Consider the following 22,565-nt stretch of genomic DNA (forward strand, 5'->3'; position numbering starts at 1 on the left):
AGATTCTGGTTTAAAACAATATTAATGTGCAGATCGCCGATTTTGGTTCAATTTTTAGTCTCTGGACTAGTCGTAGCACTAATATTAATAACAGAATTAATTGTACCTATATTTCTCTGATGTAAATTACTCTTAGTATTCAAAATATTTATTTGTAGAAATTTGATATGCTTTCGGTGTTTCACTTAGCAGTTTATGTATGGGCCACGTTCATAATAGGATATATTGGCGAAAGAGTGATAACTTTAGTAAGCTGCACAATACATTTAATGAATAAAGTGATTTATGCCAGTTTTAGGGCGAAAATATCAGAGAAGCTACTTTTTACGCTTGTCCATGGGATGGTGATATTCAGAGTGTGCGGATGCTTATGTTTATGAATATGAATTCCTATCGTGGATTCGTTTTTCCTCTTGGAGATTATGGATCTTATTCGTTACCGCTTGTGCTTAGTGTATGTAACTAATTCATTGAGAGATTCATCTTATTCTTATGCGACAATTTTTCAGGTTTTCAAGTTTGCTTATTCTATTGTTATGCTTTTTCTCAATACTGCACAAATTAAATTAGTGTGAATGTTTAACAGGATGTTTATTATTAGAATAGAGAATGTTTAGGGGTAGTAGATTAATTTTCTGGATTCTAATATTGTGGAAATTGGGATAATTGTGCACCGGCTGAATTGTACAAAATAATTGAATCTGTTTCCGACTAAACAAACCGTCAGGACAATGAATTTAATAATTTAATTTAATTAATTAATTAATTTAATTTAATATATATATATATATATATATATATATATATATATATGTGAATTTGGGAATGTTTATAATTTGTGATATATATCTTGAATGTGGATCAATAACAACTGACTTCGATGGTGGTCCGATAAGTAGGTACTTAGCATAAAAGAGAAAAAAGAAAATTTTGGAAAATTAGCAATTTATTTCTCAACATAGTCAAGCGGTCTTTTGATATGCCTACCTTCTCAGCTATGTTGCGCACCTTCAATCGCAATTTCCCCTTTAAAAACAAGAATCAAATCATCGATCGATCTTTTTCCATTTGTCTAAAACACGCGGACACACCCACTTTCACACGCGGTCAAAGCAAAACTAGAAATTTGATTTGGCCGACATTTTAACCTGTCTATGAAGACGTAGGTACTACACGAGACAAACGTAGACAATATCAGATGTTGAGTCAAAAAGTTGAACTGAATAGGTAATATATTTAACATGGAATTCAAATAGATGTCATAATAAATTTACCAATATAACGTATTTATACAAATACTAAGTTTTCTATTATCCCCGTCTCCCTTTGTGCGATGCTTCGTAGCGTAGACGTGTGTATGTGTGTACGTGTGGGTTGAAATTGACCGGTTGATGTTTTTGTTTGGAGAAGGTTACTAGGATACTTTTTAAAGTGAAAACTTTTTTAGAGAACACTAAACGACACTAAAAGGAAACAAACATATTCGCTTATATGGTTTAGCCTACGGGAAAAAAAGAGCACATAAATTTAATGTTTTTTTTTATCTCCGTCTCCCCTTTGTGCGATTCGTAGCGTCCCCCTAAGCATATACGTGTGTATGTGTGTACGTGTGGGTTGATGTTGACCGGTTGATGTTTTTGTTTGGAGAAGGTTACTAGGATACTTTTTGAAGTGAAAACTTTTTTAGAGAACACTAAACGACACTAAAAGGAAACAAACATATTCGCTTATATGGTTTAGCCTACGGGAGAAAAAGAGCACACTAATAACGTCTCCTCTTTGTGCGATTCGTAGCTTCCCCCTAAGCATAGACGTGTGTATGTGTGTACGTGTTGGTTGAAGTTGCCCGGTTGATGTGTTTGTTTGAATAGGACATAGTAAGTGTAGGATACTTATTTTAATACTTTTTGAAGTGAAAACTTTTTGGGAAGATACTAAACGAGGTTTCTCCGTCTCTTCTTTGTGCGATGCTTCGTAGCTTCCCATGCAGCGACTAAAACGATCAAATCTTATCCGACAAAACCGTAATTCAACTAGGATTCAAAGGATTGCGAATGAAAGGACTGAAGAAGAACAAGAAATTGCACGTGAAAAGCGAGGCAGAATAAAGTTTGCCGGGTTAGCTAGTTATACATAAATAAACAAGTTTTCCGAAGATATAATAATAAAATCGTTAAAACTAATTTTTAAACAGCTTGACAGCTTTTGCAGTTACGTCGTTATAATAGATTTGGTAATCAATGATACACGAAGTTGTTGTCACGACTCAAACACGCGGCAAGTTTTACCCCAAATAGTTGCATCAATCTATATATATAAGAAAGTCGTGTTGGTTAACTCCATTATAACTAAAGAACGGCTAATTCAATTTAGCTAAAAATTGGTGGAGAGGTTGCTTAGGGCCAGGAGAAGGTAATAGGATACTTTTTGAAGTGAAAACTTTTCTAAAAAGGCACTAAACGACACTAAAAAGAGACAAACATATTTGCGTATATGGATTATCTTGCGGGAGAATAAGAGAACGCAATTTCTATTATCCCCGTCTCCTCTTTGTGCGATGCTTCGTAGCTTCCCCCCTAAGCATAGACGTGTGTATGTGTGTACGTGTGGGTTGAAGTTGACCGGTTGATGTTTTTGTTTGGAGAAGGTTACTAGGATACTTTTTGAAGTGAAAACTTCTTTAGAAAACACTAAACGACACTAAAAGGAAACAAACATATTCGCTTATATGGTTTAGCCTACGGGAGAAAAAGAGCACACAAATATAATGTTTTCTATTATCTCCCTGTCCTCTTTGTGCAATTCGTAGCTTCCCCCTAAGCATAGACGTGCGTGGGTTTGTACGTGTTGGTTGAAGTTGCGTAGTTGATGTGTTTGTTTGAATAGGACATAGTAAGTGTAGGATACTGTTTTTAATACTTTTTGAAGTGAAAACTTCTTTGGAAGATACTAAACGAGTTTTCTCCGTCTCTTCTTTGTGCGATGCTTCGTAGCTTCCCATGCAGCGACTAAAACGATCAAATCTTATCCGACAAAACCGTAATGCAACTAGGTTTCGAAGGATTGCGAATGAAAGGACTGGTTATTTACTGTTCAATACGTCGTGTTCATAGATTGGCCTTGTATGTATTGTGTCTTATCTTTGTATACGTTGTGCACACTCAGCCTGGATGTGCGCTGTTACTTTCTCTTTGCGCGCACGCAGGTATATTTTTACATGATAAGAGGTCAGTTTATTTTACCGTCGGCTGGTTCATGTTCTGCACTTCAACTCGCCACGTTGCTTGTGCATTTAATTTAATTCGTTAATTGGGTCTCTAATGCAATAGCATACCGCCTGTATTTAGTGGTAACTAAAGTGTATCGAGTCTTCGTTATTTTTTCGTTTGTGTGTGTTCTCAAGCGTTGAATAATAATTATATATCTAAATTATGCATCGAGGAAATTTTTTTGAAGTTACTAAAACACACGGTTCGCGTGTTATTCAGAAAAAACTACAATTTCTAACGCAACGAGTTGGGCTGGGAATTCACCCTCGTATGGTGCCCTGAATACGAGTCACTTCTACCGCTACTCTCGTACGGTGCCCTGAATACAAGTCACTTCTACCGTTACCCTCATACGGTGTCGTGAATACGAGTCACTTCTACCGACCTCATTGGTCCTCAAGACATCTTGTCTCTATTCCTGGAACATAGACGATGATAATGTTTGTTGTCGAAATGTGTGCTAAATATATTGAAAAACTACTTGAATTTTCCGCACTCCGGCGGGAATGAACTTCTTAAATATGAATTAAACAAACTGCACACAACGCGACATCATCCGCGAGAAACACGTATAAACTGTTCATCAAACGGCACGAAACAAAACAATTCATTGAAAAAACAAACGCAACCAGATTACATTGAAATCGCACGATAGTTGATGTAGGATAATACATATAATACAGACAATAACTAAAAGTTGACATTGCATTCCTTCTCAATAATATATCTCATAAATTAAACAAATCATTATTAATGTGCCCAATTAATCCTTATTATTTTATACTATTTTTATTTTCTAGATGAATCTACTATTCACAATGCAACTGGGAAGTTAATTTAGAATACAAATACTAAGAATTAATGTATGCACTTCCTTGTGTTTCGGACAACTTCTATTGACGTAAAAGAAAGTTGCACAAATCTAGAATGTAATGCAAATGTATTTTAATCACTATTATTGAAAATCACAAGATATCAACGTACAGCGTCCGACGGCAACTCACTAACGGAAACACGCATGCAGTTAACACAATATATTGATGTATAAATTGTAGCAATTATAAGTATAAATTGATTATCGTTTAAAATGATCCTTTTTCTATAACAACAAAAACAAACACCCCAATAACGCAAATCGTTCCCGAGATATGAGCCAATTTTCACGACAAAACATGAAAAATATTGAAAATTGCTCAATTTTAAAGCCAATTTTGAGGGTACTCACGGCCGAATTTCGGGGCTGTCAAATGCGTATCGTTTAAAATGACTCTTCTTCTATAACGACAAAAAAATAACACCCCTTTAGCACAAACCGTTCCCGCGATATGAGCCAATTTCCTCGAGGAAACATGAAAAATATTGAAAATGACTTAATTTTGAAGCCAAATTAGAGAGTGTTCCCCGCCGATTTTCGGGGGTATCAAATGCGTATTGTATAAAATGATTCTCCTTCTACAATAGCAAATAAAGAATACCCCAATAACTCATACCGTTCCCGAGATATGAGCCAATTTCCACAACAAAACATAAAAAATATTGAAAATTGTCTAATTTTGAAGCCAATTTTGCGGGTGTTTCCGGCCGAATTCGGGGGTTTCAAAAACATATCGATTAAAATTACTCTTTTTTTATAACATCAAAAAAAGAACACCTCAATAACGCAAACCGTTTCCAAGATATGAGCCAATTTCCACGATGAAACATGAAAAATATTAAACATTGTTCTATTTTGAAGCCAATATTGAGGGTATTCCTGGCCAAATTTCGAGGATGTTAAATGCGTATCGTTTAAAGTGACTCTTATGCTACGATAAGAAAAAAAGAACACTCAAATAACACAAACTGTTCCCGTGATATGAGCCAATTCTACTATGAAATTTGAAATTTTAAAAATTTTGAAAATTGCTTAACTTTAAAGCCAATTTTGAGGCTCTTCCCGGCCGAATGCCGGGAGCAGCTTTTGCGTATCCCTTTAAATGACTCTTCCTCTATAAGACTAAAAAGAAAATACCCCTATAACGCAAACCGTTTTCGAGATATAAGCCAATTTCCACCATAAAACTTGAAAAAAATTGAAACAGCCTAATTTTGAGGGTGTTTTCGGCCGAATTTCGGGGGTGTCAAATGCGTATCATTTAAAATGCTTCTTCTTCTATAACAACAAAAAAAGAACACCCCAATAACACAAACCTTTTCTGAGATATTAGCCAATTTCCACGACTAAACGTGAAAAGCCAATTTTGAGAGTGTTCCCGGCCGAATTTCGGAGGTGCTTAATCAGTATCGTTTAAAATGAAACTTCCTCAACAAGACTAAAAAGAGAACACACGAAAAACACAAACTGTTCCCAAAACATAAGCCATTTCCCACGATGAAACATGAAATGAAAATATTGAAAATTGCAATTTAGAAGCCAATTTTGAAAATCTTCTTGGCCGAATTCCGGGAACGTTAAAAGCGTATCATTTAAAATGACTTTTCCGAATACGAGTCACATCTATCGCTGCCCTCGTACGATGCCTTGAACACGAGTCACATCTACCGCTGCCCTCATACGGTACCCTAAATACGAGTCACATCTATCGCTATCCTCGTACAATGCCCTGAACACGTGTCATTTTACCACTCACACGTCATTATGACTCTTCTAGTTCCGCATCTCGGAAAATACTTCCGAGTTACTGAGAAAAATATAATGATATTCTTACCAAGATTATCCCAAATTGGCCATCAATACATCTTGTCTCTATTCCTAGAATATAAAGGAGAATTTAAATTAATAAATTGCACATCCAAACATATTGTTTGTGGTCGAAATATGTGCTTCTTCTTCTTCTTCTTATTCTTCCAAAATAGGCACTGTTGCCTGTTCTTCTTCAGTGGGCCTGGCCGAAGTGATCACTCCACCTTTTTCTTGGTCTACCGAGTGATCTTCTTCCTCTTGGAGAGTTGTCTCTAGCAACCCTAACTATTCTCGATCCTTCCATTCTTTCTATGTGTTCATTCCATTCGTTCCTTCTCATTTCGCTCCATTCAGTAATGTTTTCTATTTTGCACGTTCTTCTGATGTCCTCATTCTTGATTCTGTCTCTGATCGTTTTGCCTTCCACACACCGTAGTGTTCTCATTTCTGCTGTTGTAAGAAGTCTGGCAGTTATTGTTGTTTCCGGTCTTGTTTCCGCTGAATACGTTAAAATGGGTCTAATTACTGCTTTATAAATAGATACCTTAGCTTCTTTTCTTAGGTGTTTATTATTCCATATGGTGTTTTTCAGGCATCCCGCAATTTTAGTTCCCTTCTCAACTTGTTCCGCTACTTCTTCCCTTATACCTGCGTGGCTTGAAATGTTGATTCCCAGGTACTTGAACTCGCTGATTTGTTCTATTATTTTTCCTTCTACTTCCAGTTTGCATCTGATTGGTGTAGCTGATAATACCATACATTTTGTTTTTTCAGGCGCTATTTCCATGTTGTACAATTTGCCTGCTTTGTTGAACTGGTGCAAAATTTTCTGGAGGTTGTCTTCAGAGTTCGTTATGAGTACAGCGTCATCCGCATAGCATACCATATTTACTTTTTTGTTTCCCATTATATATCCTTGACACTTCCTGGTTTTATTTATTATTTCTTCCATCACCAAGTTGAACAACAACGGGCTCAATGAGTCTCCTTGTCTTATGCCGGTTCCGATGTTTATTGGCTCAGTTGTTTCATTATTGACTCTTATTTTTACTTGGTTCTTGGTGTAGATGTTTTCTATTGTTTCCGTAATGTCTTGTGGAATTTGTCGATTTTGTAGTATAATTGTGATGTCATGTAGCTTTATGCGGTCAAAGGCTTTTTTTAGGTCCACAAAACAAATAAATGCTGGTCGGTTCCATTCTATTGCCTTCTCTTTTATTTGTCTAAGGATGAATATGGCGTCGTTGCACGATCTTCCTGTTCGAAATCCTTGTTGTTCGTCCCCGAATGTAGTTCGTTCTAGTATTTTGTTGGATATTATTCGAGTTGTTATTTTTAGTGTTGTACTGAGTAAGGTGATTCCCCTGTAATTTGATGGTATTTGCCTATCTCCTTTTTTGAATAGCATAATTAGGGTACTTGTCCTCCATTCATTGGGTATTCTGCGTTCTTTTAATACTTTGTTGATCATCTTGGTAATTTCTGTTATTAATTTTTGACCTCCATACTTCAATAATTCGTTGGCTATTCCATCCGGGCCGGCTGCTTTTCTGTTTTTCAGTTTTGCTAGTACTTCTGCGATCTCATTTTTGTTCACACTAGTAGCTTCTTCTTGTATTCTAATCCTTGTGTTGTTAATCGCGTCAAAGGGGTTGTATGGTTTTACTTCCTTGCTTCCCAATGCTTCCTCTGCAGCTTGTGTGACATTGGTCTTTAGTTTATCCCATGCTTTGTCTACATCATCCTCATCTGTTATGCTGTTGTTCAATATTTTTTGTTCTAGTCTATTTAGGTAAAGGTTTCTTGTTGTTTCATCTGACAGTCCTTCCACTTTTATTTTTTCCTGTAGCTTAGTTTCTTTATTTGATTTCGTTTTTTTGATGGGATTAATTCTAATTTTCGCCATAACTAAATTGTGGTCGCTTCCAATATCTGCTGATGTTAAACTTCTTATGTCTAATATATCTGTTGGTGGTATTTCCCTGTTCGTGATGATATAGTCTATTGTTGACCTATATCCGCGTTCATTGTTGAAAGTATACTTATGTTGCTGCTTGTGGTTGTAAAATGTGTTATTTATTCTTAGCTCATTGATTGTGCATAAGGTTGTCAAAAGTTCCCCATTTTCATTTTCTACTTCCTCATTGAACCGTTGTTTAATGCCCGGTATTACTCTATTTCCAACTCTTGCATTTAGGTCTCCTAGGATTATAATAGCTTCGTTGTTGTTGATTTTGTCTAGCTCCTCTTGTAGTTTATCGTAGAAATCTTCCCTTATGGTTTGGCTTCTACAGTTCTCAGGAGCATACACACTGACTATATTTAATTTTGTTTTGTTGATTTCTATTCTAATTCTTACAATTCGTTCTGAAACATACGATATTCCTTTAATGCTGTCTACATACTTTTTGTGAATCATTATTCCAACACCTTCCTTTGCTCTCATGTTTTCCTTAACTCCACTGTATATTAATAGATATTCCCCAATAATCATCTGTCCTTTGCCTTTTCTTTTGGTTTCCTGAATCGCGCACATATCAATTTTATAGTCTTTAATTTCGTTTTCCAGTTCTTGTTGTCGGTTACTGAGTGCCCTGATATTCCACGTTGCCAATCTTAGGTTATGTTGCTTTGTTATTCTTTGTTTCCGTTTTCTTGCCTTGTTCGTTATCGTTAGATCTGTCCCATTCCGAGGCTCTCCACTGGTACTTTGAGCACTTTAATCCTTTTTACCCAGGGCAGGTCGCTGGCCTCACCCTTGAACCTTCCTTCTTTACACGGGCTTAGGACCGTCAACATTTCCTCTGGACTACTCGATCCGTCCAGACTCCATGCAGGCGAAGTTGAAATATGTGCTAAAAATATTAAAAAAAATGGTTGTTTGTAAAGTAGGTTTACGATCGAGATGTTTACGTGATAACGTCTTATTGGTGATATAGATTTTTTTGTTGCAATTGTTGTAACACTTCACTTGCACTTCACATTTTGTTTCACTGTTAAACATTCAATGAAAACTTACCCGCTCGAGAAAATCTCCATTCGTTTGAATGCCGCTAGAGTGAGAGAGACGGAAGATCGGTCCACTCACTCGAACGCTATGCCTGCCTCCGCTCGTGTGGATTCCGCGTGACAAGTTTCACGGAATGACTGGCAGCGCTCGAGATGAGATGGGAGATCGGTCCGTCTCTCTCTCGTTATACCTGCGATCGGCCTCGTGAGGTTTTGGTGTGAAGTTTCTGAACATGTCACCCGACTAAAACGATTTTAAAGACGTTATCACGTCAAAAACTACCTGAATTTCTAAGCCAGCGCGTCGATGGCATGAGGACAACGACAACGCAGCAAATTCTGCGCGTTGCATTTCACCCGTCGATTGCCATAAAAAAGTTGTTTACATACCAACTTAGTCAGATAAGCACATATTGTGTAAAACGAATACAATTCTCCTATGAAATGACTACACTGACATTTAAATACAAACATAATAAATACAATCCAATATTATATTAATAATTAATAATAAATTGGATAATTTAAACAGAATATTACAAATTTGTTCTTTTAATCCTTATTATATTTATTTCATTTCCATTTTCTCCAAAATGTGGTTATTAAGCATTTAAACTTGAAACTGAATTTAATAAACAAATACCACGATTTAATTTATTTACTTACATGCATTTCGAACACTATACTGAACGATAGTAGATTCTAAAATAAAAAAGAACAGAAAATTAGTTTTACCATTATGTACTGTTCTGGATAATCGCTATAATTATGCATATAACAATATTTACCAAGTAGCTTGAACACAAAAACATCTTCTAACAACAACAGGGATTCGCACAAGTCCAAAATCAAATACAAACTAATTTTAATTATAATAATTGAAAATCAGAACATATTGACAATGGGCATCCGACGGCATTTCACTCACGGAAACACTAAGCATAATAAACACAATAAATTCACATTTAGAAAAATTCTACACGCGATAAATCCTTAGCAAAACACAAAACACATCAATTAATCGTCAATAATGACGATTGTTAATCAAACAGATCGCAAATTGCCGAATTTAATAAAGAACGCGGCACGCGGCATGAAACGAGAGGTGTGCGCACACTAATCTTGACTATTTTAAGCTAAGAAAAGCAAACACTCTACAAATTTTTTATCGGCCGATATTTTGATCGGGTTGGGCTGTGAGCGCGCACACTACGCCAACTAAACAGTTGGGTTTGTGGTGAGTGCGCACACTAGACAACAGTCGGCCGACTATTTTTACTTTGTCAGCTACCGTTGAAGAGAGCGGTCGGCCGACTAAACAATCGGTCGGTGTGCGCGCTTGCGACGAGCTCCATACTGATATTGCAGTCGGCCGATAGTTGGCCTGGTTGGCCGATAGTTTAGTTTGAACGCAGTTGGGTAGCCCATCAAACTTATTTATCGGCCGATACAAAATCGTTGTAGTATGCGGACTTGCATACATCTTCATACTGATTATAAGCCCGACCAAACTATCTGCCGATAAAAAGTTTGTAGTGTGCGGGGGCCCTTACTGAACGCGAACGGTTCCCGGACTTTTGCCCCCAAGACGATCGCTCACACGACAACTGCTCCCAGACAACTGCCCACAGTCATAACTGCGCACATGGACAGTTGCGTACATGGCTTTTCCTCACATTGACAATTGCTCACAGGACTTTTGCTCACACGGACAATTGCTCACAATTTAATTTTTTTATATTTATTAAAAAACAATGAATAATAATGCAATATTTAAGGAGATTGTCAAATTTACAATTATTCATATATTAGTTATTTATTTATGTAATTATTAAAAATTATGTGTGAGTATACTAGAAGTGAAACTTCAAAGAGGTAAATTTATTGCTAATTAATTAAGATAGTATGAACAAATAGTTTATTTGAAAAATCAAACACTATTAGCGTTCAAGCCTCTTAATTGTTATATATTTGTGAATAAATTATTTCATAATTAATATTCATTGATAAAAAAAAAATTTTAAAAAATAAATAGTGAGCAATTGTCTGTGTGCGTAATTGTCCGTGTGAGCAATTGTCAATGTGAGCAAAAGCCCTGTGAGCAACTGTCCGTGTGCGCAGTTATGACTGTGGGCAGTTGTCTGTGAGCAGTTGTCGTGTGAGCGATCGTCTTGGGGGCAAAAGTCCGGTCACGTACGCGAACTTGACTATTTTATTTAGTGAAGTGTAGCGTTGCGCCCTCTAAGGTGGCTTAAACATACCTCCTAAAATTATAGAGTGTTTCGTAGAGTGTGACGCACGCACCCGCATGTAAAAATGTTTGACTTATGGTGTTATTCTGAGCAGCACCCGAAGTGCCGTACTGTCGAACGAACACAAATTGCGATTCTGAGTGCCCAACGGAGGTCTTTTGGAGGGTTCGGGTCGCCTCAATTTTTCGAGCAGCTTGAGGGTGCCATAGCTTTCGTAACATGTTATACGCATGCGCTGCTCTCTTGGCGCGGGTGAAACTGCCTTACCGCAGCTCTTCGTTCTCACTCGCAACCGCACTCGGTCGTCTGCTGTCTCAGTCTGCCTATTCATCGAAATTGGTAAAGTGGAATATTTTGACGAGCCGTGTGCTCAGCAGATGTGAAAAAAGATGAAGATGACAAGGAATTGCACGCATCGAGTGTATCTGTATTTTTCAAATGCAAAATTCCACGTTTTCAAGCAAAAATTTCAAATTAAAAAAAAAACTCGTAAAACAAATAATTTTGAGATGAATATTTTGTCAATTTTTCACAAGTATTTGCTGATAATGAGCCAAATACGTAGCATATAAAAGATTATTTATATTTTTTGATTGTGTTTCTTCAAAGGTAATTTAAAAATCAAAACAATGAACAATAACAAGTTTTGATTGCGACTTTTCAAACGTCAGTATAGAACCGAAATAGAAATAATAAGTATTAACACATATTTGTGGCATATTTGGATAATTGAAGAACCCATACATTTGAAACTCGCACGCTTTCTGTCAAATTCTATCGTGCAGCGGGGTTGACTTTAGGTAAAGTTACAGATGAGCGCACAGAATACCACTTAAGGCCGATCCATAACTTCGCCGTACGAAGCGTCTTGGAGCTTTCGTACGTTCGTTTGTTAAGTGGTGAACACAGAATCGCACCATGTCAGTGAGATTTGTTACGGAGGGGCACCCGTGTACGTGTGTCACACGGACGTAAATGTGGTCATGCATCACACTACCTAAACGAATAGTATGTTTACATAAAAATGCAATACATTATACCTAGATGCCGCTAGTATGTACTTTCTCCTCAAAAATATTTGAACTACGACTAAGATAAATTAATACGAAAGATAGATTTCTTTCTATTTTCCTTAATTATATCAGCAGCATTCTCAGCCAATGCACAAGTAGGCAAATTATTATGCCCACTGACCAAAGCAGGAATAGTACTGGAATCAGCAACCCTCAAATTCTTTATCCCCCACATCCTTAATCTGGAATCCACCACGGTTAGCTTTATCAAAACTCATTCGACACGCGCCTGCAGGGTGATAAATAGTCCCTGCCAAATACGCACAATATCACCTCCAATACTCATTGGACTAGTATTCGATCTCATCACATTCAGGAATATCGAATCGAAACATCACTTGCAATAAACGGAGTAGTACATAATAAAGGTTTAACAATCTGATTGATCGAATTAATATCCACCTGGGCATCGTCACCTTCCTCAAAATAATGCGGGAATAATCTCGGCGGTGTTTTTAGGTCTAAATCTTGAAGAAACATTTCTCCACGTGATACAGGGTGTAACAATGTAGGCAAAAACAATAGAAGACTATGCAACAGATTAGCGGCACGAAGTTGACTAGCAAACTCTTCAATAATTCCAAATTTCTCAAAGAAAGCCTCCAGGAAAGTCGGATCTTGATTGAGAAACTCAAAATGAATAAATTCAATATCAGGCTTATCAGTTTCTCCTTTAGTGTTAAATAAAACAATAAAATTCGCTAATTCAATGTTGTTCAAACGGGTACCAATTGTGCAAAACGCATCCCTCATGAGATTATACGGAGGCATAGGGACATCAAGAATAGTAGCAAAAACATCAATAATTTTGGAGAATTTATAGTTCCAGGTGTGATAATAATCTCCCGTGTTGGTTTAATCACCACCACACTATTGGGATCTTGTACTTCTACATTAACTACTGTGGTACCTTCTGTTGCGTAGAGTTGACATTTTAACAAGAACAGTGTTGATTAGTTTTACATAAAAGAACTACCCTCGACAAAGTTACGAACTTAACTAATTGAAAAACACACAAGGTGGCAAGAAAGCCCCTAAGTCACTTGGGGTGAACCCCTCCCGTGGCGCAACACCACTTGTGAAAGAGCGCGTAACTCAACACTCCCACTCGCACTTTCACTAATTAATCAAAACCGAGATCAACCCACTCGCACTGTCACTAATTAATCTATACCGAGATCACGCACATTTTTCGTAAATTTTTCCTTATCCAAAGGTTTTGTTAAACAGTCCGTCAGTTGTCCGGAACTGGCCACTTAGTAAATCACTATTTCACAATTTTTGACGATTTCCCGCGTGTAGTGGTACTTTACATCTATGTGTTTTGTCCTCCGATGATATACTGGATTGTTGATCAACTTATTGGCTGCTGCGTTGTCGACATGCAAAGGGGTTGCACTGTCTTGTCCGCTGTCTTTTAGCCAAACGATCTCGCTCGATTTCAATGCCTAGGTAACATGATACTTCGGCACTGCTGATTTCGAACTGTTCTCGTAATGCTTGCAGCATTTGTTCGATATCAACTCTTGTCTTTCCAATAACCAGGCCATCATCAACATATAGTGCCACTATAAGTTCATAATTCTTCGACGTGTACACGCAAAGGTCTTGTGTAGTGGCACCTAGTCAAAACTGAATCATGAACTCATCAAATTTAGAGTACCATTGTCGTGGCGCCTGCTACAATCCATAAAGACTGCGGTTAAGCCGACAAACCTGACCGCTGTCATCGTCGAACCCATCAGGTTGTTTCATATAAATTGGCCTGTCAATATCACCACACAGAAACGCAGTTTTCACGTCTAACTGATAGACTTCAAAGTTCTTTGCTGCTGCAACCGCTAACAACGTCCTCACTGACTCAAATCTTGCCACTGGTGAAAATGTTTCTGCAAAATCGATGCCCGGTTTCTGCGAGCAACCTTTGACTACTAATCGCGCCTTGTACCGATCCACACTGCCGTCTGGTTTCATTTTTATCCGATATACCCACTTGTTCCGAATTATATTCACCCCATCAGGGCGATCCACGAGCGTCCACGTTTGATTGTGTTGCAGAGACGTCAATTCGACATTCATTGCCGCCTCCCACTCGACTGCAACATCGGAGCTTCTGGCTTCAGCGACAGTCATAGGAGAAATTGCGTTACTCAAGAAAGCTTCAGCACACATTGATATGCTTGCTTTTGAACGCGTTCTGTCCGCAATTCTTGACTCTACCTTGACACAATCGGTATCAGGTACCACAGCGTTTTCTTCCCGAGCCACATCAATTACGGCTGAAGATTTTGGTACCACTTCGTTTATTACCACATTGCGGCTTGTTATTGCCCGCATTGTTCCGCGTTTCCACAAACAATACCCCTCCTAAGAATACCCGACGAGCACCATCGGATCAGATTTCAGATTTAGCTTCGATTTCTTTGGATCGTTTGACAAAACATATGCCGTACCGATCTTTGGCTTACTGCCATAAAACGCCTCGTGAAGCGTTCGACCTCTTAACCGTTTTAACGGGATGGTATTTCGAAGATGTGCCGCTGTTGTACATGCTTCCGCCCATAGACTTTGAGGAAGCCCGGCGCCGTTTATCATGGCGCGACTCATCGCAACAATGGTTCGATTCTGTCTTTCGACTCGACCCATTTGTTGTGGTGTGTATGGTGCGCTGTACTCAATTTTAATGCCGTGGTGTCGCATAATCTTTTGCATCTCACCACTCTTAAATTCACAGGCATTATCCGACCTCATGCGTCTTACCTCGTGCCCAGCTGCGTTAAATTCTGCAATTACATCTTGCACTGCAGCAACAATCTCAGCCTTTGATTTCAATGGCTTAACAAAAACCAAACCAGAATAATCATCCACAAAGACTGCCATCACGATTGCACCACTGAATGATCTACAAGGTATTGGACCGCAAATGTCAAAATAAATCAACTCACCAGGATACATTGCCCGTTTCTCATTTTCGTCAAACGGCTTCTGCGATTGTTCAGCACACACGCAAATATCGCAGAACTCCTCCGCTTTGCTCCCACTTATAACTTCATAACTTCAACTGGCACAGGTGGTTGATAATCATACACATCAAAATCATCAATTGGTGCTCTTGATGCCTTCGATTTGCGCCGTGGCTGTCTTTCAATTTTACTCAACTTCTTTTCTAGACGTTTCAGACGTTCGAGAATTTCAGCACACACAGATTTCACATTGGTCACAATGCGTGTACGTTCACGTGTTGTTTTCTTAGGACGAACCATTATTGCTGTTAATTGCTGGAAATTGAAATTCTTATTAGGCCATTTACTGGTATGAAACAGTAATTATACGGATACCGGCAGCGGCAGATCAAACTCAAACGTGTTGGAATGTGCTTCCATTGATAGAACCGTCGGAAAAAGTTAACCAACGCTTTAAGAGCGGATGTTTGTTGGAATGGTGTCTAACTATAATTATCATGTGAAGGTTTTTCCGAAAATTTATTATCATTTTGTCAACATAAACGCAAAATGTAGAGTACATCAGTCAGCAACACCAAGCCGCCAGATTTCGACACCACTTCGATATCGCCCCGACCCGTCGCATAAATTATTTCACCGTTTCCAACTCTGACTGGAAAATGCCCATCCGCCAGTTCGTAAAACGTAATAAACAACGCACGTTGAAACGTCATGTGGTGCGTAGCCCCGCTGTCGCCAATCCATGTGTTTTCTCTCTCCGAAGAGTTGCACACTGCGTTTACATCATCTGCATGCGCCAACATTAACGCTGCACCCCGTGACGATTCAACTCCCGACACTTGATGTGTCTGCGCCAAATCATTTCGTCGAATTGAACACTTATCTGCATAGTGGCCGACTTTCTTGCACTTAATGCAGCGCACGGTGCGTTTCTTTCCCTTTGTGCCTCTCTGCCCATCTTCCCTCAAATTCAATTTTGAGAACAGAGCATCACCTACATCGTGATCTTGGCCTACTGCATAGCCACTGCGTGTTGCTTCCAGGAGAAGCAACTGTTCCCGCAGCTTATCGAAATTTAAAACTTGGCCTGATGCCGTTAAGAGATAGTATTGTTCACGAAAAGAACTAAATCTCGACGGAAGATCATTAATAAGTTTTGAAACTAGCAGCGAGTCCGCTACTATTTCCCCGGCCGTTTTCAAGTTTTGAACGATAATTGACAGTTGTGCACAATAACTGGAAATTGACTGATCCTCGCTAAACTTCAATGCATGTAATGCCTGACCCAACAAATATTTGTTAGTCTCAGTTTTGGCCTCGTATAAGGATTTAATTGTGTCCCAAATTTCCAGTGAGAACTCACATTTGCGTATGCTTGCGTGATCGTCATCACTGAGGCCTCCAGTTAAAATCCGTTTCGCCCTAGCGTCACCCTTCCGCCATTCCTTTGCTTCCTTGGCATGTGTCGTCGAATTTGGACATGGCTCAGCTCCCGACACTATATCGAAGACACCAACACTTTCCAAGTACGATGTGACTTCGTATTTCCATCGCTGGTAGTTTGACTTTGTCAAAACCGGAACGCGAATGTCTTCTGACGCCATTTTATACCAAACCGAAATTAATACACACGCAAAGCACAAGAATAATTCAAGAAGTCTGAGTAACCGTTCTTATGTCCACAACACACACTTTCTTTTAAAACACACACACAGCCAGTCGTAGTTAAACTGGGCCCATAACCTGTTGCGCAGAGTGAATTTTAATAAGAATAGAGAGTTTATTATTTAAACGCCAATAACAATCCAGTGTTGCTTGATATTACATAGAACAGAACTACCCTTGACAAAGTAACGAACTTAACTAACTACTGACTAACACACAAGGTGGCTAGAAAGCCCCTAAGTCACTTGGAAAGAATCCGGCAGTTTATATAGTCTCAGTTTGTATTTTTGTAATGTTTGTAATTGTTATACATTGAAACAATGGAGAAAAAACGACGCAACCACAGTCGTCGGACTCGTAGGGTCTTTTTTTTAAGGTTTATACAGGATGTTACGGTTGTGTTTTAGATGTGCGGGATCCTGCCAAGCCATTACCTTACCATACCTCACCTTACCTTACCTTCCCCACCGCCCACTTAAAAGATTCTTCAAACCAAGTCATTACCTCACCTTACTATACCTCACCATACCTCATCATACCATATCGTACCCAACCGCCCACCGTGCAAGTATGCTGGATTGTATTATTTTTTTTAACAAATTCTTTGTTTTGTATTAATATTGCTTCTATTTGAACGATTTCAACGATCTAAAATGCTTGAAAATGCTTATTTTAGCAAAACAGCACGTTTTGAGCTTTAATCTGCGTTTTAACGCGTAAAACAGCATAAAAACGACGAATTTTTATTATTCGTTTTTATTAATATTGCTTCTATTTGAACGATTTCAACGATCTAAAATGCTTGAAAATGCTTATTTTAGCAAAACAGCACGTTTTGAGCTTTAATCTGCGTTTTAACGCGTAAAACAGCATAAAAACGACGAATTTTTATTATTCGTTTTTATTAATACTAAGTTTACGAGATGATGAAGTAATAATTGTTAAGTTTCTAACTTGTTTGTGTTGGAATGAATTTTAAAAGAATAATTTAAATTAACGCCAATAACAATCAGTGTCTTAATTGATGCAGACTCCTCTGCAGTACAATAACTATATGACTACAACAATGGTAGCTTATTTCACTTGTTTAAGTCAATTGCATTGTATAATTGGTCAAACATGTTTGACTAATTATATCTACACCGATCCGTAAATTTTCCAATTTGTCTGTAAAAGCTTTAAACATCCTAGCATGATAATACTCATTTAGAACAATTTATTGAATGAAGATGTCACATGTATTGTCGAGCCATGTCCTAAAATCTTCTTAATTAAAATGTTGTCGTTATGTAATTCTAAGAAACATCAAGTTGTAATTGACGCAATCCTTGCCATATTAGTATTTACCCATTCAAAGGTGTGACCACGTCATTAAACACTCAATCATTAACATCACAACTTCTGAACAGTTGGGATATTGCTGTTTCAATTAATTCGCAAATTATTATTGACTTTAATGCGTATGTAATTTTCCACCTTATTCAATGTATAGTTACTTTTGAGCTGAAATATACGAGCTAATAATATTTTGGTGCTTTCACCATTAATTTACACATTGCTGTTGTATAGACATTTGTTCCACAAACGTTATCCCTTCGAAATATGCGAATCTCAGTTAAACTAGCTTCGGTTTCTTTGTCGTTTGACAACTAGCCGTGCAACATATTTCGTAAGATACACCTTTGTTACTGCCATAAAACCTCTAGCTTCACCATCTTACCGTTAGGATTACCGAAAAGTCCTGTTAACAGCTTGCCCTAGACTTTAGCCGGTGCTTTCACAAGCACCATTCAACAATATTGATTCCTTCTTTCAACTCGACCAAAACAGTTAATGTTTGGAAGTATATGATTCTTAACTAATCTTTATGCCTGTTGTCGCAAATTTTGCTCTACCACTGTAAAGTGTCAAGCATTATGCGGACTATCTCATTACCTGTGCAGATGGTTATTTAAAATATCTGCTTACAACGATATGTAGGTATAGATTCAAAGTGTTTACAACCACTAGTAATCATCACAAACTGCCTCATCGTTACTACACTGATTGTATCTTCAAGCATCCAATTAAATAAATACTCACTCAGGATACTATTATGCCCGTTTCTCATTATTTTAAGAATCGATTTTTAGCAACACAAATAGCTCCTCCTGTCTTAATTCACTGGTTTTGATATGTTGCCATTTCATTGACAGCGATCCTGGTTGATAGGGCATAATTCTGGTTATGAAATTTCATTGGTTCAATGACGACATGAAAAATCTTTCGACAAGTTATTTTGCTTATCACGTACAAGCTTGTATAAGGAGTCTGGAATTCCGAAGTACTTTCTTTGTTGGAAATATACAAGACGGGAACTCCTGGTGTCAGGTCACACATGAAATGTTCAGATAATCCCGACTTCTCAAAATTTATACTCCACTTACATGCCTCGATAATCGTTATTTAAGCAAACTTAAACGTCGTGTTGTAGTCCTCTGTCGCACAATCCATGTGCGAAGAACACTGCTTTACGGAGCTTGTGCGCCATACAGTTCCTACTTCGATTCATTGACGCATTTGACTCGAAATATTTGTGAATTGAACATTTACTCATATTGCTCGATTCTTGCACTTAAATACGAAGTGCGTTTCTTTCCTTAGTAGCCTTACTCATTTTAAATTCATATATTGAGAACAGAGAATCACCTATCGATCTTGCGACTGTAATTCTTGAGAAGCAACTGTTCGCAATTATCAAAATTTAAAATTGTATGTTTCAAGTGTCAGTTTTGTTCACAAAGAAAATCTCACTGGATCATTATATTAAACTAACGATTATTATTTCGGATTTTCGTTTTACGTTTAATTACAGTTGTGCTTTTAATGAAAATTGAATCTTACGCAAATCAATGGAATGCCGACAAAATTCAGTTATTTGCTGTAAAGGATTTAATATGTTCCAAATTTCCAGTGAAAAAACATCATTTTTGCGATGCAAAAGGCGATGAATGTCATCACTGAGGCATCATTAAGCAATTTTGAAGAACCCACTACACTTGCCATTCCTTTGTCCGCAGACGAATTTGGACATGCTCAGAAAGCCCGAATTATATGAAGACACGAACTCAAGAATGGTGCACTCAAGATTTCATCGCTGGTCAGTTTGATTTGGCACCGGATAATGAATGTATTAGCATTATTTACCAAGAAATTACACCGCAAAGAGAATTATCGAGTCATAACCGAGTCCACACAACATTTGCTTTTAAACCACAGACACAGTCTATTTCTGGGCCCCTAACCTGTTCGAAGTACATTAATAGAATAGAGTAATTTAACCAATAACTAGTTGTGATATTATAGAACAAATTTAAATAAGAACTTAACTAATACTGACTAACACCAGTCAATAGTATACTTAAAAACTTTAAAAATCCGTTTGAATAAAACAATAATAAATTGAACAAGATTAACAATGTTAAACCCGATTGTCTGTATAAAATAAGAGTGTTACGGGTTTTAATTCAGTGTATTTAAAATAATGATTTAGTACTCCAATATATTTGGTAAATCAAAATTCATTATACTCTTTAGAAACAAAGGATTTAAAGTACAATTTCAAGCCGTCCCAACATAATTCTAGTAATAGAACATCTGGAGTCTGCAAAAAATTTGTTTTAAATCTTTACAATCATAAACATCAGATTTTATAAACTACGAATTTCTTTAAAAATAGAAAAAACTTTTAAATTCAATTTTTAAATATGCGAGGAAACCCAATTTTAATTATTTCGAGTTTGTTGTAAATTTGTAAAATTAGTTTGAACTTGAATTATTACTTAATTTTTTGCAGAGTGCCCGGGATAAAAGTTGAAAGTTTGTGAGATTATATTTTATTAAAAAATTATGTTGGAGTAATGATTAACGATTAAATATTTACCTAGGTAAATGTGGATAGACTGCATGGAATAGAAGTTATATCGTTAGTAGTGTTTCTAAACTTTAGTCTGTACTCCATTGTTTAGATTTATAAAACAATTTTTACCACAAATTAAAATGAATTCCAGTTCCAAAGTTCAGGTTTATTTGCTTTGCAGTAACTGGTGAAATTTAAATATTGACAGAAAAAGATCAATTTATTATACACAAGTGAAATGAATTCGATGTCATAACTACAACACGGAAAAAAATGCAAGCCATATTTTCAAACTGTGCCAACTCTAAATCCACAAAACGGTTGTTCAGTTCCTGTTTTCTGATTTTTATCTTTACCTCTTTTTTTTTATTCAAATTTCCTTCTTAGAAGTTCAATCCTATGTGCGATATCCTTCATGACTTGCATTTATTTTCGTTTCAGCATATTTTGATCGGAAAAATAAGTTTTTATTTTTTGTTTATTAATCTATTAAGGTTTACTCGGGGCCCTTCTTATACGCTTGTTTTATGTTGGGAAGATGAATGTTGAATGAAGACTCAAATACGTACAATTCTAATCCCGCACAAATTGAAGAGACGAATTAGAGAAAAAGATACGTTTGTCCTCAAATGTATTCAGTATTCATAATATGATTAGCTTTTGCAACTCTCAAATTAGGTGCAAATTTGAAAAAATGTATCCAAATAAAATAGTTCTAATAGACAAAAATAAAAATTTTACTTATTTTCATTAACAAATTCACATCCAACCTGGATTCAAAGTATTAAATATGAAAACTAGGACCCTTCGGGTAAACCAGGTAACATGAAACTGTTAATACTAAACTACCCCAACGGGGCCATCGTTCTAAATTTCCGGCTTAGTGTTTTAGTTTAGCAATCTTGAAAGTGCTACGTTTTCTGATAGTCACTCGTGCACAAAGCCAGGGAGAAAATCGTTTGTATCTTCTGTTTTCATAAATTAAAATTTTTTAAAAAAAAAAACTTTGTATTTGTGTTCTCTTATTCTCCCGCAGGATAATCCATATAAGCGAATATGTTTGTCTCTTTTAGTGTCGTTTAGTGCCTTTTTAAGAAGTTTTCACTTCAAAAAGTATTCTATTACCGTCTCCTGGCTCTAAGCTACCTCTTCACCAATTTTTAGCTAAATCGGATTAGCCGTTCTTTAGTTATAAGTGTAGTAACTACGTCGACTTTCTTTTATATATATAGACTAGCTGACCCGGCAAACTTTGTTCCGCCTCGCTATGCTCTGGTGATTGAGAAGCACGAAGTCGAGTCATACTAACACGGCGCTTTTACGTGCAATTACTTGTTGCTTTTTCAGTCCTTTCTATTCGCAATCCTTCGCGAACTCCATTAACTCTATACCATATTTCCGCCCAACGACTGTACGATATTTCCTATAATTTTTTTTCTAATAATTATTATAAAATTATAGTAAGTAAACACACATACCTTTATCAATAACGGTATCAAACTCAACGGTATTTCGCCTATGTAGTTTTTATATGTTTCACCATTTGAAACTATTTTATTAGCTAACGCGGTTAATGAAAAGGTTTCTAACCGGAACATTTTTCAAGTGTGCACAACAGCGGCGTAGCGTGTTTCCTGTCGGGGCCCCTGTAGAAAAAATTTTTGGAGGCCTTATATGGAGGTAAAGGTTCCTTACATTAATTTACGTGGGCCCTCAGGCCCTGGGGCCCCGTATAATTGATCGTGGCAAATAC

The 22,565-nt window shown here is 37.2% G+C and overlaps 1 long non-coding RNA gene across 1 annotated transcript; it reads left to right on the forward strand.

The window, feature by feature from the left end:
- On the forward strand, positions 1 to 672 carry LOC135791267 (uncharacterized). The gene is made up of 3 exons (XR_010547989.1): positions 1 to 102; positions 159 to 248; positions 299 to 672. It is a non-coding gene; the product is annotated as an uncharacterized lncRNA (long non-coding RNA).
- The last annotated feature ends 21,893 nt before the right edge of the window (positions 673 to 22,565 follow it).

This window comes from Atheta coriaria, unplaced genomic scaffold, assembly GCF_025399875.1.
Source record: "Atheta coriaria isolate IRGN ID8LTWV9N9 unplaced genomic scaffold, Caltech_Dcor_3.1 hic_scaffold_4_pilon, whole genome shotgun sequence".
NCBI classification, from domain to species: domain Eukaryota; kingdom Metazoa; phylum Arthropoda; class Insecta; order Coleoptera; family Staphylinidae; genus Dalotia; species Dalotia coriaria.